At 40.3% G+C, this 14,423-nt stretch overlaps 1 protein-coding gene across 3 annotated transcripts in view; it reads left to right on the forward strand.

Annotated features, from left to right (window-relative positions):
* Positions 1-14,423, forward strand: part of tle3b (TLE family member 3, transcriptional corepressor b) — a 148,585-nt gene that overhangs the window by 97,321 nt on the left and 36,841 nt on the right. Inside the window, exon 2 of one of the 3 annotated variants that reach the window (XM_084350906.1) lies at positions 4,568-4,873. The exons of the other annotated variants lie outside the window; for them this stretch is intronic. The gene's annotated coding sequence lies outside the window, so the exon portion shown is untranslated. The remainder of the gene's footprint in view (positions 1-4,567; positions 4,874-14,423) is intronic. 3 annotated transcript variants of the gene reach the window in all.

The following is a 14,423-nucleotide window of genomic DNA, read 5'->3' on the forward strand; positions in this document are numbered from 1 at the left end:
TACTTTTGTTCAGCAAGATAATCTTCACAGATGAACGCCACTTTTATGATTTTTGAAGCGTAAATACAAAAGCTAGAAGTAAAAGCTAACATCAGGCTATAAATGAACTATATTGTTGTCGCGGACTTCAGTGTCACCACCACTAAGCGTCATACTACGCTATACTGTTCACACCTTACTATAGATTGATAATTAAATAAGTTGAAGTAAGAATAGAGTAAGTTTAGTTTGCAGCTAAAGTCCGGCGGTAAAGCAGACGAGTGAGGAGATGAATCTTTGTGTTTGGAATCGTGACATTTAACGTTCCCCAACAACGTCTGTAGTCTTATTCAGCTGCTTGTTAGCAACCTTTTGCTTTTTAATTCAAACGTGGGGTCTTCACTGACCGTAGAACAAAACATTGAAACCAGCTTGTGTTAACCACTGACTGTATTTCTGGAATCTAACCCAAAATCCATTCAAAAAACCTGTTGACTTTGAGAAGAGGAAACCAGATGTGAATAAAATGCTAACTGATTTCCTCTATTGTCAATTTCCCATTATACTCTTTGAAATTCTCTTCTTTTTTTTAAAACTCATACATAGAAATATACTTTCTAGTAGTTAATGATGCATTGAAGTGCTGTTGCCCACAGCAGTTTGCTCTCCTCCACCTGTTTTCATAAGTTCATAACTCTTTTAAGAAGTGCTGTTGGGATTACTGCAGTCTTATGTAACTGTACAAATAATACCAAAAACAACAATAATAATACTTATTATTATATACTAATAATATTGATATTAAAAAAAAAAAAAGCTCTCGTATCTGTATCAGTATTATCCAAATTCAGGTATCAGAATTGGATGGAATTGAAAGAAAATGGATCGGTTCATCTTGACGTATTATATTACATTAATTTAGCTGATGCTTTTATCCAAAGTGACTCACAGTGAGTGCATTCAACCATGTTGATAAAACCTGAAAATTGAAGATGAATCTTGCAGGTACATTAAAAACATCAGAAATGCTGAATTGCTACATTTGGAACAACACGCAAATATAATAATGAGAGATTTAGAAAAAGGGTTGGATGTTCTTATCTAGTATGTTCCTGTATCAAGATACTAAAGATGACTATTTGCTTGAATAAGGAAAACCACTATCAATTTCCATTTTCTGCAAACTTGCTGAGGTTTGCAGAAATGTTATGCTAGCAGAGAGCAGGCTGGATGGATCCTTAACTAGTGATTGGTTGAGGCAAAGTCAAAATAGTCCTTATAGAAAATGTCACATGAGGGTAGCGTTGGTCCAAATGCTGGAATTATCGGAAAAAAAACTGCCATTCAGTCTAAATATCGAGCTAAAAGAATCAATACTTAATTAAAAATTCAGTCAACGACACTTTAACTTTGGTGTGATTACATCAGCGATAACTGTACCCCATTCCAGTTCCTTGAAGACAATATGATAGGTTCTGAATTTATCGCAGTGGGTGGAGCAGGGTAATTAGAGCTATTGATCTGACTAAATGATAGCCTTTGCCCAGTGCTGAAGGGCATGTGCTCAGCAAGCCCCAGTATTATCTGATGACCCGTGAAATCGATGGCCGGGCTGCAGGCTCCCAGGTGATTTACCTCATTCCATTTGTCTCACAAGGCTGAGTGGGTCCACATGCACACGAGGCCGAGCAGCCTATTGCATACTCTCAATAAACATGCATAAATGCTACACAATTCCCTGTGAAGTGTACATGAGTGCAAACACCTCATCTTGCCCACAGTCCTGAGGCGCTGCGTGTCGGGGCTTGTTCCCTTGGAAACCATATTCTGCTCCGGTCCATAATGAACTCAGTTCTGTGGTCGCCTGCTGAGTGACTGATGAAAAAACAGGGAAGACATTTGAAATCTAACTAAGATGTCAGGCTGCTCTCACATACCGTCAGATCCCTTTTCCACCACTTTTCTAATAGAATTTTTACATTGGAAGAAGAAGGCACGCAGCCGACGTCTGCCAGTAATGAACAGTCTCTGATTTACAGAGCTGCAGCTTCTGCTGCTGTTATATGTTCATTCTCATTATGTGAGTGAAGAATCAGATGAGACCGGACAAAACATGTTGTGATGTTACGAGTGTCAGACTTCCCAACTACCATAGGAACCTGAGAATAACATCAAAATGTTAAAACATCTAGAGATGTTCCGGTATCATGTTTTCCTTTTCAGATACCTGCTTGCAAGAACACAAATGTAAACTGAAATAAATTTTTCTTGCATACATGTTTTGCCAGGTCATAGAAAGTTTTCTATTAACATAAAGAGGAAATGTTATTAATTAAAGCTGCAATATGTAAGAACTACGCACTGCTAACTGCTGCTAAATGTAGCGCCTCTTAGTGAGTTAGCTTAATTAGCCGTGCAGCTAGTGATCCTATTTATCAATTAAAGGCACATGTGTGTTGATTATCTGGGATCAGAGTTGGACTTTTGGGGATTTTTGGATCCAACACTGATACCAATATTAGGGTGCAAAACATTTGGATATTGAAATATGTGCCAATATTCTGCACATAAACACAATTTTTTTGCAATGATCCCTCAAATGAGGTTGTCAAACAATTTTATAGTTTAACATTAATGTTATTGTCACAAATGACATCAGTCTACTGAAGAAATTAACTTAATTGGTAATTGAATAATTATAAATTTCCCCAAGCATCTATTTTTGCATTATTTTCTTTTAAAAAGGTGACAAAAAAGATTTCATATCAGTGGACAATGGACACCTTGAGGTACAAAGTGGTATTACAGTATTTTTTGTTTAAACATTCTTACATATTGCACCTCTAACGGGTCGCAAAAACGTTAATACTGATTGTATCAGTAAAATGTACAATATCCGTTCATAGTGACTATGCCATTATTAAACTTCAAACTATGGACATTTTAATAACGCTTTATTAAACGTTCCATATTTAATAATTATGCTTTATTATTAAATAAAGTTTAATAAACTTAAAACTAGGGAAAGATTGTGGTCTGGTTAAATATGGAAAATGTCCTCAGTGACTTGAATCATGAGACACAACTTGATTAACATGTAATTGAAACAACAATCTTTTCACGAACCTTAACCAAAGAAGGGACTCTGAATGTAAACTCAGGTCTCTGGAGTCACAATCCTGCACTCTGCTGGGGTACGTAAATGTAGCACTTCATTTATTCTCGAAAAAACAGTTAACATAATCCAGGCGGTGATTATGTTTGTCAGCACGACGTTCAGTAATTGGGTAAACAATGTAGTAACACAGAAATGAAATTTCAGGGCTGCTGGACCAGGTTATATCCTGTTTTTCATTGGTGGCAGTAGCAGTAGTAGTAGAAGAGGTACTTGGCAGCTCCCTGGATGTGTTATCATACGCTTGGTGAAGGCAAAGTGGGCCTCACCGTCATCACTAGGTTCCCTTTCACTCTCCAGATGAAGGACAGCATGAGGTCACTTTGTTGACCTGCTGCTTATAGCAGCCACTTGTACGGTAATCACAAAAAATAACACCAACCCTCTAAAGAGGCTCACACTGAGCCGGCCTGCAGACCTGGTCACAACGAGTGCTGACTAAATGAGCTTATTAATCATAGACGGCACAAGAGACAGAGCCGTTCTGAATTCATTAATGCTCCACAGAGCAGTCTGAAAAAAGACTCGGTATCAACAACGGTGAACTCATTTTAAATTGACACGGCATGTACAACAAACACTCAGGAGTGCTGCATGAGCGCTTAATATTGTGTTCCAGGGCAAAAGGTCCATCGACTACAACAACACTACAACTAACCTGCTTTACAAGTGAGCTGGTTTTACAAAACGGCTAAACAGATGACTCATATTCATATATAACACGTTCTAAGGTATTGTCATATTTCAACCACTTCAGAACTGTTGAGTTATCCTCTTTGTGTCAACAAATGCATTTGTAGGTGGTGACTGTTGAATAATAGTCTTTCAGCTCTGAGTGTGAATATCTCCAAGCTTTTTAAAAGACGAGAACAAAAAAGAAAATTTGTCAAGGCGCTTTGAGGAGCCTCCTGTCTTTTCTCACTTCTTCACTCTTGTTTACCTCTAGTACCTTAACAAACTGCCCTGATAGACAGCTGTGTTTTTACAGAGCTTACTTGTCACAGGTTTGCTTTGCAGAGGATGGGGCCCTCTTTCAAGGAGGGATTACAGCAAATCATCAGATAGGGTTTTAAAGAAATTCCTCAAGATCCTCTCTGAAATTGAATCGAAATTCAGTTCTGTGCAGCTCAGCTTTCTCCGTTAATGAATAAAACAGAATTTGGAGAATATTTTTAGTCCTTTTCTCTGCTGGTATATCAGACCTTCTGTAGGCATGATGAAATGCATGATAACGTCAGAGGAAAGAGCCTATATACATGGACACACACATACAGTATATAGAGCAGCCAACAGGACAAACAAATACATGGACTTCAGCCAAAAAAGGCCCTCACCGTTTTTGTTCAGACGCTGCTCATGTCTGTGTTTGTCTCTTTTGATAAGGTCCTTTCATCTTGTTTGCATTGATTACAGGCTGACGAGTCACAGTGATACACTTAGCTGGCCCTATTCATGTCTGCAGCCCCCGCGACACACACTGGGTCCATTGTGGTGAGGAATGTCTCCTTTCATGGCCTGAACTCGCCTGTGAAAGCATGTCAATAATCCCCAGTCAGTGGGTGCTTCACAACACTGCTGCAACCATCCCAGCGAACAGACCACGAGGCCCCATTTTGGACTCCTCCGAGGAGAAGTGACGGCGACGGTTGAAAGCGCGGACAGTTGAATGGACGGAGTAATTAATCTGATGGATGCTGATAATCAAACAACTTCACAAAGGTGAGACTACTTACACAAGAAGAAAAGCATGAATCAGTGTTTGAAGCAGCATACAACTCCTCCTCATCTACAACCATCTCACACAGGTCCGCCCGTTGGATTTTGGTGGCCCTAAAGATTTTATTATTATTATTATTATTTTTTAAATATAGGCTCAAAGACATTACATAGGCCGGTTACATGTATCTTCTAGGTGTATTTATTAGCCACAAAACAAATGCAACGCCATCCAAATATCTAATCTATCCAAGTATGATCTACAGAAATACAATTTAACATAGGTAGAGAGCAAATGGTCAACCTGAATATATGTGGGGCAATTTGGACATTCAATATGCTATGTATTAATATAATAAATCAAAGCATATTAATGTTGCAAGAACACATTGGTGGCTAATAAACAAGCCAAGCTAGCCTTGATAAATTACAAATGATGCTTGCCAGCCTTAGTTATGTCAGTAAACAAATAGAAAGAAAAAATCAGAACATGACAAAAGAAAACACTGTAAGGTAGCTAACAAGAGAAGGTAGCCTTACAGTCAAGGAGGTTAATTGATGCTGGCAATCCCACTCACGTTGGCTAGCTGTTAATTATGTAGCCAATCAAAACAAATGTGTACTGAGCGACATTGAAACAATCAGGTGCGCTTACAAGTTCGTACAAAACAACAGCATTAGTAGGCCTACATTAAATATGAGAGGTCATGGGGGGTGGCGATGGATCGTGGATGCCGTCATTCTCTCAGACAGATTAAAAAACTTAAAGTATCAAATGCTAGAATGGGTGGCCATTAATAAACCTGTGCAGTCGCCTAGGTAAAGTCTATGTCTATGTAACCCTCCTCTTCCACTTGTGAGTGACGGTCTTCAAGTTTCAGTTTGGAGCCGTTTGTGTAACGTTACTCGGTTCATCAAAATAAGTTGGGAGTGGAGATTTATTGCTGCAACCACGAGTAGACTCAACAGGATGGTGCTGCTACGCTTCCAACAGGTGCTTTACCAAGGCTACACACCGAGTTCTTGAAGTGAGCGAGTCAACTTAACATCGTAGAGAGTGCAGAACAAGCAATATCGAAAGTCACACTGATTGCGTGGCCCCTCCTAGCGGTTGTGGCCCTAAACGGCCGCAGAGTGTTGATGCCAGCGGTCCTTTGCCTTCATGCCACACCAAATATCTCGAGAGCAGCTTTATTGCTTTGCACAGCCCCTCCTTGTTTTCACACTGCAGGCCTCCAGAAGGCGACTGAACACGGTTTCTCCTCTCAGGAAGTATCAGGATCCTTGTGTACAGCAGAAGCAGGAACCAGCGTTGGTTCGCTTAAGAAGCTGTGGTTTCGGTACTGGAGATTTGTTTGAGCAGAGAATGTGATACCATAAGCAGAATAAATGGGATTTTAGTCTTCAGTGGCCACTAAAGCCATTGAAAATATACATCAGTGATATTTATTTTGGGGTGGTGAGAGTTGGTTGGTGTTGGGAGGGGGCAAAGGAGGCAGAAGGAATCCATTGGCCGAGCTCTTGCAGCGATGGGAGTGAAAAGAGCCAATCATTGCTCTGTAAAGAATTAAAACCACCTCTGCAAATAGCCCCAATATTTGTATAGTGCCTCAGAGTGGGAGTTTCACAGCGTCTGGGTTTCCAGTGCAAATAAACAGTGCAGAGGTCTACAAGGGTGGACTGGCCCCCCTTATCCCAGAGGTGAAGCCCACTCCTTTGTTGCTGCCTAATCTAATCTAGGCCGCTCTCTATTGAGTGGGATGAAAAGTGGATCTGTGTGTGAGTGTTTGTGTTTGTGTGTGACATATCCCCGGCCCTCAATGTGCAAGATGAAGCTGTATGATAATGTCTGTTTGTATGTGGTTCTTGAATCAGAGTCGCGGGCCTGTGGAGACCACCGCTGTGTTTGCCAGTTCCCAGATAACCCACATCCTTACACTGGACCCACACATACCAATCCCAGGATCCTCAGCGCAGAGCAAACTGACAAATATCAGCACAATTAACCAACGATTCTGCATAAACCAACAGAAGCTGCTCGCTGGAGATACGATGAATAGAGGATGATGTTTATATGCTGACAGTTGATTTTGGACAGCGTAAAAACTATGAATTTTATACCATACTTAACATACAACTAGAGGTGATCATGGGTTCACTCAGCTCCCACTAACCAAAACCTGAACCAAGACCTGAATTGGGTTGGGAAAATTGGTATGCAAACGGAAAGCATCCCAGGATCACTTTCGACCGGGGCAGCTCAGGTGCTGGTTCGGTGCCAGTGCCTACTCTGGAACCAGTTCTTTGCCTTTTCAACAGCCAAAGAACTGGCTCTCGGAAAACTGGTTCCAGAGGGGCACCAACACTTGCTGGTCTAGAACCATGAACTGCTTTCATCAGGTTTTTATCGTGTTTATTGTGACCAAGGAACCAACTCAAACCGCTTATGACCACCATTTTTAAAAACCAGAGCTAGTGTAGCATTATGTGACCTATCCACGGGAGAATAAACAGAATAATGCCACTATGAATGCCAAATTGAAGCGTAAAGTGGTCGGAGGACCAGTCATGTTTGGAGCAACACAGTCAAGAGTCAATGCAGTTTGCCATAGTTGTTCCTAGCAATGCTGGGAGACGTATACAGTAGCCCTTTTCACACAGAGACTCCGCATTATCTCCGCTGCGAAGGCTCGGCATTTTTCCACCTTTGTTTGTTCACACTGAACCAAGCAGTACAGTGTAAAGCCACACCAGTGAGTCAATTCATACAGCACGCTGGCACCAAATGAGGCGTGATGGTACGCATCAAGACGTTGAAATCCATGTGTTTTTTTTCAACCTGTTTTCCCCAGTTTCCACCTATTAATCTAAACATTTATCCGCCGACTGTTTATAATCATATGGATGCAGTTATAAAGTGTTGTGATTGAGATCCTGACCCACCATGCATCGTGGAAAGTGACAAAGTTACGTTTTTTGCTCTAAACTACATAATTGCTATAAGTAAACAGGACGCTGTCTGACTCTGTCAGTCGCAGGGAGGGATGATGTTTTCTGGGGGAAAGTTCACAGAAGCCTCGTAACGTTGCTTTGTGGGTTGAAGTGTGGGTCATTTCTCTTTTATCTGATGAGTGAAGGATCTGTTTAGCTGTCAGACTGTGAACACCATCAGATCGGCACGCCCCTGATCCGCGCCACCGGCTTTTCCATTCACACAGACGCCGGCTCTGATCAGCCTCCAGAGGCGGATCAGTGGCCCGTGAAAAAGCAAACCAGTTCTTAAAAGTTTAACAGGTTGAACCAACTCCGAACCAGCACTAGCATCCGCACAGAACCTGCACTTGGTTCGCTTTGGTCTAAAGGGGGTACCATTGTATTGTCACAGGGTTGGGATTTGCGTGTCAATATGCCGAACCCCAAAGTGTATCAGAGCAACCTATCTGATCATGGACTTATCATGGAGAAAATGTGTCTTTTGATGCAAGACCGAGAGCGTGATCTGTTCTAGACTGTATCATCTCATTAATTGGTGGTGCCTCACACTACTGCCTGTGTTGGCATCCTCTCTGTAATTAGGATTGTTTTGGGTCATCCCAGTATTACTATCCACAGGTCTGTTCGTTTTGGATCTGACTGTCTTTGAGTCACTTTCTGATCTGAAAATGAATTTATTCAGGCCAGGTTCAGGTAGGTTGTAGTCCATGTCAAAATAGTCACAAATTACTCTTCTGTGAAGGTATTATTTGGATAATTGGAGGATTTTACTTGGCTGAGGAGTTTGTACAGCACGGTGGTTCTTCTGATGACATTAGAGAATATCTTAATAGCCTTTTTTACTCATTTACAGTCCATTAAAGGTACAGTGTGTTGGATTTAGTGGCATCTAGCGGAACTAAATACCCTTCGCCTCACCTCACCCTCCCCTAAGGTGGCTGCTTAGAAAAAGCAAAAAACACTAAAATCCCTCTCTAGAGCCAGTGTTTGGTTTGTCTGTTCTGGGCCACTGTACACAGCGAACATCTGTGGATGTCGTTCTAAGGTAAAGAAACTAAGGTTCTTAGTTTCAGGTAACTATAAACTGATAATAACAAGATAATTATGAACATTATTTACATATCTGCCCCTAAATCCTGCAAACTGGACCTTTATATTGACTAGACAGACGTGTATATTTTCAGTGTTCCTATGCAAATTGTAATAAATAATTCTGCCTTAGGAAAGGTCGAGATAATTGTGAGTCTGAGTGATGACAGTGACATGAAATGAGGAGGTTGAAAGTGCCCTGGCAAGCGACTTACAAGTGATCATAAAATACTCAGTAATTTTCTCTCTCGTTAGACTTGGCAACATCCCATATTTGAGGTGGAGGAGGTTTTTATCATTGCCACACTTCTTCTTGGGCTTTTCAGTCAGGCAAACTGTACAAAAAGAAGTTGTTTATTCAGTTTTTAAGGCCCTAAAATCATTTAATACACATAAAAACCCATTTAATAATTTCAAGTGTTACAGTATAGTGTGTAGAGAGAAGGTTGCCATGCTCAGATAGAGACACATCAATGTTCATATCTGTGGGCAATTTAGTCTCTAATACACCCAGCTAGCATGTCTCTGGAATTGGGAGGAAAGTAGAGCAAGCAGTGGGAATAACACAAACAAACTTGACACAGAAAGAGGCTGTGAGGTGAAATGAACCACTGATCCACTGTACCACCGCCGCTGCTCCCAGGTACAAAATCTGGGCCCTGTTTCTCGATAACGATCTATTTCAGGAGATATGAGCGTTTACTGCGAGTGTTTCTACGAATGTTTGAGCTGCTGAGGGTGATACTGAAAACACTTTAATGTAACTTTGCATATTTAAATGTCTGTAAGTCATTGCTGTTTATCAAAAATACATCCATCACAAAGTGTGAGGGTAAACAACACAAAGAAATGTTTTATACTCGGAGTCAACAGTGTGCAGCTCTCAGCTCGCTGCGCTTTATGATTCATGTCACTGGGTGGAAGTCAGTTTAAGAAAGTAAACTTTGATGTTACCATTCGAGGCAGACGTTACGCTTCACCTCATATTAAACCTACAGTGAGACAGTGATGGTTCCTATACGTTTCATGAATAAGCTCGTCTTCTATTGTCGTGTCATTCTGTCACCGTCTCTGTATTAGACTCGCTTTGTAAGACAAACACACGCTTATATAAATAGAGAATATACGGAACCTGAAAAATACCATCAGGAAAGTGACATTTTACACGGAGTCGATAAATCGAGAAGAGGGTGAGGAAGACAGTGTTGACATAAACTGGCAGATCAATTGCGCAAATAAATTGATTTGTTGAATGAATTCAGCAGTTAACAGTTGACAGTTTTTATCATGAATAATAGTTAATTAAACATGATATGAACTGCAAAAACTTACAATGACTATTGTACATGTAGAGTTCGGTTCCTCCTGAAAGTTTTGGAGGTTTTTAAGATGCTTATAGCCTCTTATGACTGAATAGGAAGCACTATTATAACTAATTATATATTGATTATTCTGTTTTTTTTGCTCCGCTATGACAGTAAACTGAATATTTTTGGGTTGTAGATGAAACAAGACTTTTGAGGAAGTCATGCTGGCCTTTTGATTGACATTTTCAACCATTTTCCTACATTTTATAGACCAAAATTTAATCGATTAGCCAGAAAATAATGACCAGATAAATCAACAATGAAAATAATCGTTAGTTGCAGCCCTAATTAATCTAAGATCATTTCTAAGAGCGTCTTTGGTTACAGTGTTTTTGGAAAACAGTTCTGTAAGATGGATTTTATGATCGTATTGGCCTTAAGATGCTTTTTGCCAAGAAGGCCTTGGTTTTATAACAGAGGATACATAAAGCTGGAGGCTAAATTGCTCCTGGGACCTGAATTCATGTATCTGTTCTTGTCTTCTTAAACATGCAGTCTGCAGGTATGTGGTTTCAAGGTCAAAGGTCAAACGACGGAGCGGCAGAAAGGAAATTATTTCTGGGGATTTTTTTGCCTTTACAGAAAGATTAGTTGATGGAATTTCATTCCATAACTCAATAATGAACTTTCATACTTTTTTTATTGAAATATACGAAGCATATTAAAGATTGGATTATATCTCCATTCATATCTCGAATTATGTAATTAACTTCTGCACAACCTTTATTGTATAATTAGACATTTTTTGCAAGGCTGCCTCATACTGAAGCCTCATTTGTTAAGTCTGTATCAACGCCATTCCCACCACAATATCTTAGAATTTCACATGTGTCAGTCCTAAGGAAGGAAAGTTCTCCCAGGTTGTCTAGACGTTGTCACTGGATGGAGTATATGAAGTTACTTTATTTATAAGAGTAAAGGTTAGCATTAAACATCAATTAAGTCTAATATATTCACATGATATTTACAGGCCGGCCTCATCCGAAAAAGAACCATATGGGTCGACTGTGAAAGCGACTTATTACGACCCATATATTACTTTTGTTGTTAATGACGACTTCCAGTGGCCATAGTAATTATTAATGCGGCACAGGAGGAAGTGAGGAGAAGTAGTACAAAGAGCAAGCCTCCAGGAAGAGCACTGGGCTTTGAAGCCAACTTTCGTTGAAGCCACACTGTGTAATTACAATGGTATGTGATGCACCGGGGCCGGAGAACACTTTTTCCCATAAGATTCCTTTGTGAGTTGTAAAACGGTCGATAGATTTTTTGAGCGTCACAACATCCACAAAATAACTTGTTTCACTATCATAATTTGAGCATTTCTGTCTGATAACATTTGGAAAATCTACAAGATTAAAGATTAAGTCATTCTTTTTCCCATTAAGTTAGCCGAGCACTAAACCAGAAGTTAGCTGGCTCGGTCTGTAGGAGTCTCTAGTGCGCACACTCTATGGGCCCCACAATGTGTAAGATCCAGGTCATTTTATACCCCGGAAGTCAAGCTTTTTTGGCTTCATGCACCACTGAGCAGCTCTCATAGGAATAAATAGGGCTCCGCCTCAGAAGCTGTATCCAGATTTTAAAGGTTACATCAATGATGAAGAGCGGAAACAGAGCTGAGTAGGTCAGGGATGGATGGTCGGGTCAAACAAGCACAGGATTTTCATTCAGGAGACCGCTCTTAGTGTCCAGTGTGAAAGAGAAAGTAAATGGTGAGTTATTTTAACTTACTAGCATAGTTTAGTTACATCATGTACATTATGTAATTGAAGTTTGGTAAGTAGCGTAGGTACGTTCATAACTGAAGTAACGTAGTTATTTTAAGCCATACCATAGTCTTTTCCTCAACCTTACCAAGTATTTGTAGTGCCTAAACATAGTAGTTTTGTTGCCTAAAGCTAACCAAACTGTCAATGACAACAAAGATCCAGCAGCCTGTAGCCGGTACGCTGCAATGGTCATGTTGTTTAGGGAACAGTGATGTATCGTTTTGGGAGTCACTGGCAATCAACCTATAATTACAATTGATGCCACAACATGACAGAAAGTGTAAACTGTAAATGGGATTTTGATTTTAATGTTCAACTGTGAATATATGTGTTTAGAATCATTTCGTCAGCATCCACAACATGGTGTTGTTGGTCATTGTAGATCAGTACTCGTGTTTTGCAGCTGAGAGAACTACTAAAGTTCCCTGAGGAAGCTGAAGCTGAGGAAGCTTGGATTTTGAGAAGTCAAAAAGTTTGCACAGTATTTTGCTCGTACTGTTTCCAAACTGTTTCTACACAAACTGCTCTGATTACAACCAAGACTATAAAGCTAATTTATCATTGGGGAAGTTTTGTGTTGGAAAACCTTCTTTAAAGTCTCCCAGTGAGCATGTAGCTTACTGACATGCCCTCAGTGCATGAGTTATTATCCCGACTCATGTCAGAGCATCTGCAGGAGGGATACATTTGTTGCTAAGCAACAGCTAAAGCTCACAGCATGCTAGCTACAGTGATGTTCAAAATTGGTAGACTCCTTGACTTTTGTGCACTTTGTTATGCTATAAATAATGTAAAATTTAGTTTAGTTCTGGGGTTTACAAAAAGTGTTGGAGTAGTTCTGTCCGCACTATAGAAGAAACTTCCTCAAACAATGTTTGCGTTGCAAACAAAGAAAAATAAAGAATTAAATAAAACTGAGCTGCATTTTCAGGAAGGAACTGAATGTTCTTTATCAATGTATATTAACAAATAAATCACATTTTTTAATATCTGCCTTAGGTGCAGATTGTGTTAACATTTTGTGTCATATTCTTCATAGGCTTCCGTTAAAGTTTCCTCTTCGTTCCCCTCCTGATGTCTGTAAATGTGCCATACATGTATTGTACCCAGTTTCAAAATCATCTGGGGACTAAAAATATTCACAAAACACAAATTCAGATATGTCACAGAATAAATAATCAAGTGAAACACTAAAATATCCCAATATCCCTAACTAATTTAGAGCAGTGTATAGTTAAGTGATCCATAAATGATTGAACAAGATGTCCTCAGAGGTTCTTATAGAGGTCCTGCAGATATAAACAAAGTGAAACAGTATGAAAGTGGGCTGTCCTCAGAGGACACTTTGTTTATTCAGTGAAAATGTCTTCCCAGAAACGACATATTGCACCTTTAAATCAATAAAATGATTGACAGGCCTGGTCTTCAGGCAGTACAGAAGCCCTATCCTTACATTTAAATGTGTAGGGACGAAATGGACACCCAGATAAGATAATAAATATCATTTTAGAAGAAAATGGGGGCAGAAACATACAAGTGAAGCAAGCCAATGTTTGAGCGAGGTAAACGCTTTGTTTTGCAGCAAATGTTTTCATGGAGGAGGGGTTGAAGAGGGGGGAATCAAACTGATATTTAGCCCCTACTGTCTTTTTTTCCTGCTTTTGTTTTATGCAAGGCTCTTTTTACCACATGGTAGTGACAGATTGTTTGAGCTGAAAGGAAAAGCCATTCGAAGCTAATTAAGCAGCCATTCCAGGCACTATTCGCAGGCAGGAGGGAGAGTAGCACAGGCATTTGTCAGCGCCGGACCCAACGTGGGTTTAATTGACAACTCGGGCTCCTGACTGACAGCTCTTCCACCGCTCAGCCAATCGCGAGCCGCGCAGGGAGACAGCTGCGGCACCATTGGATAGAAGGCGGTGAAGGGGCGGCGAGTGGGACCCACGTGGGGTTGGGCATAGCGAGCGACACTTGATAGGCTGATATCCTCACGCGCAGACGTGTTGTAGCCTACCTCGTGCTGCTGATAGGAGAGCTTGTAGCTGCTCGAGGTCTCGTTAGAAATAGGTCGATCAATTCAAGTCACTCAGAGGACACTCTGCTGTAGATTAAGCGCTATTCACATCTTCTGCACACTTTCGGGTCTTGAATGAATTTCTACGAGCTCCTATTTTTCTTGGCATAGTAACAGGACTTATTTCTTTTTCTTGGCATCTCTTCCTCTGCTTGAATGGAGAGCAGAAAGTGCGATCTAAAAACTATTGTTCAGGGTCAGACTAGCGTCATTCATAATTGTTCACATACAGTATTAAATACATACCATATCATCAA

The sequence above is a fragment of the Pagrus pagrus genome (assembly GCF_965226575.1).
Source record: "Pagrus pagrus genome assembly, chromosome: 1".
Taxonomy (NCBI): domain Eukaryota; kingdom Metazoa; phylum Chordata; class Actinopteri; order Spariformes; family Sparidae; genus Pagrus; species Pagrus pagrus.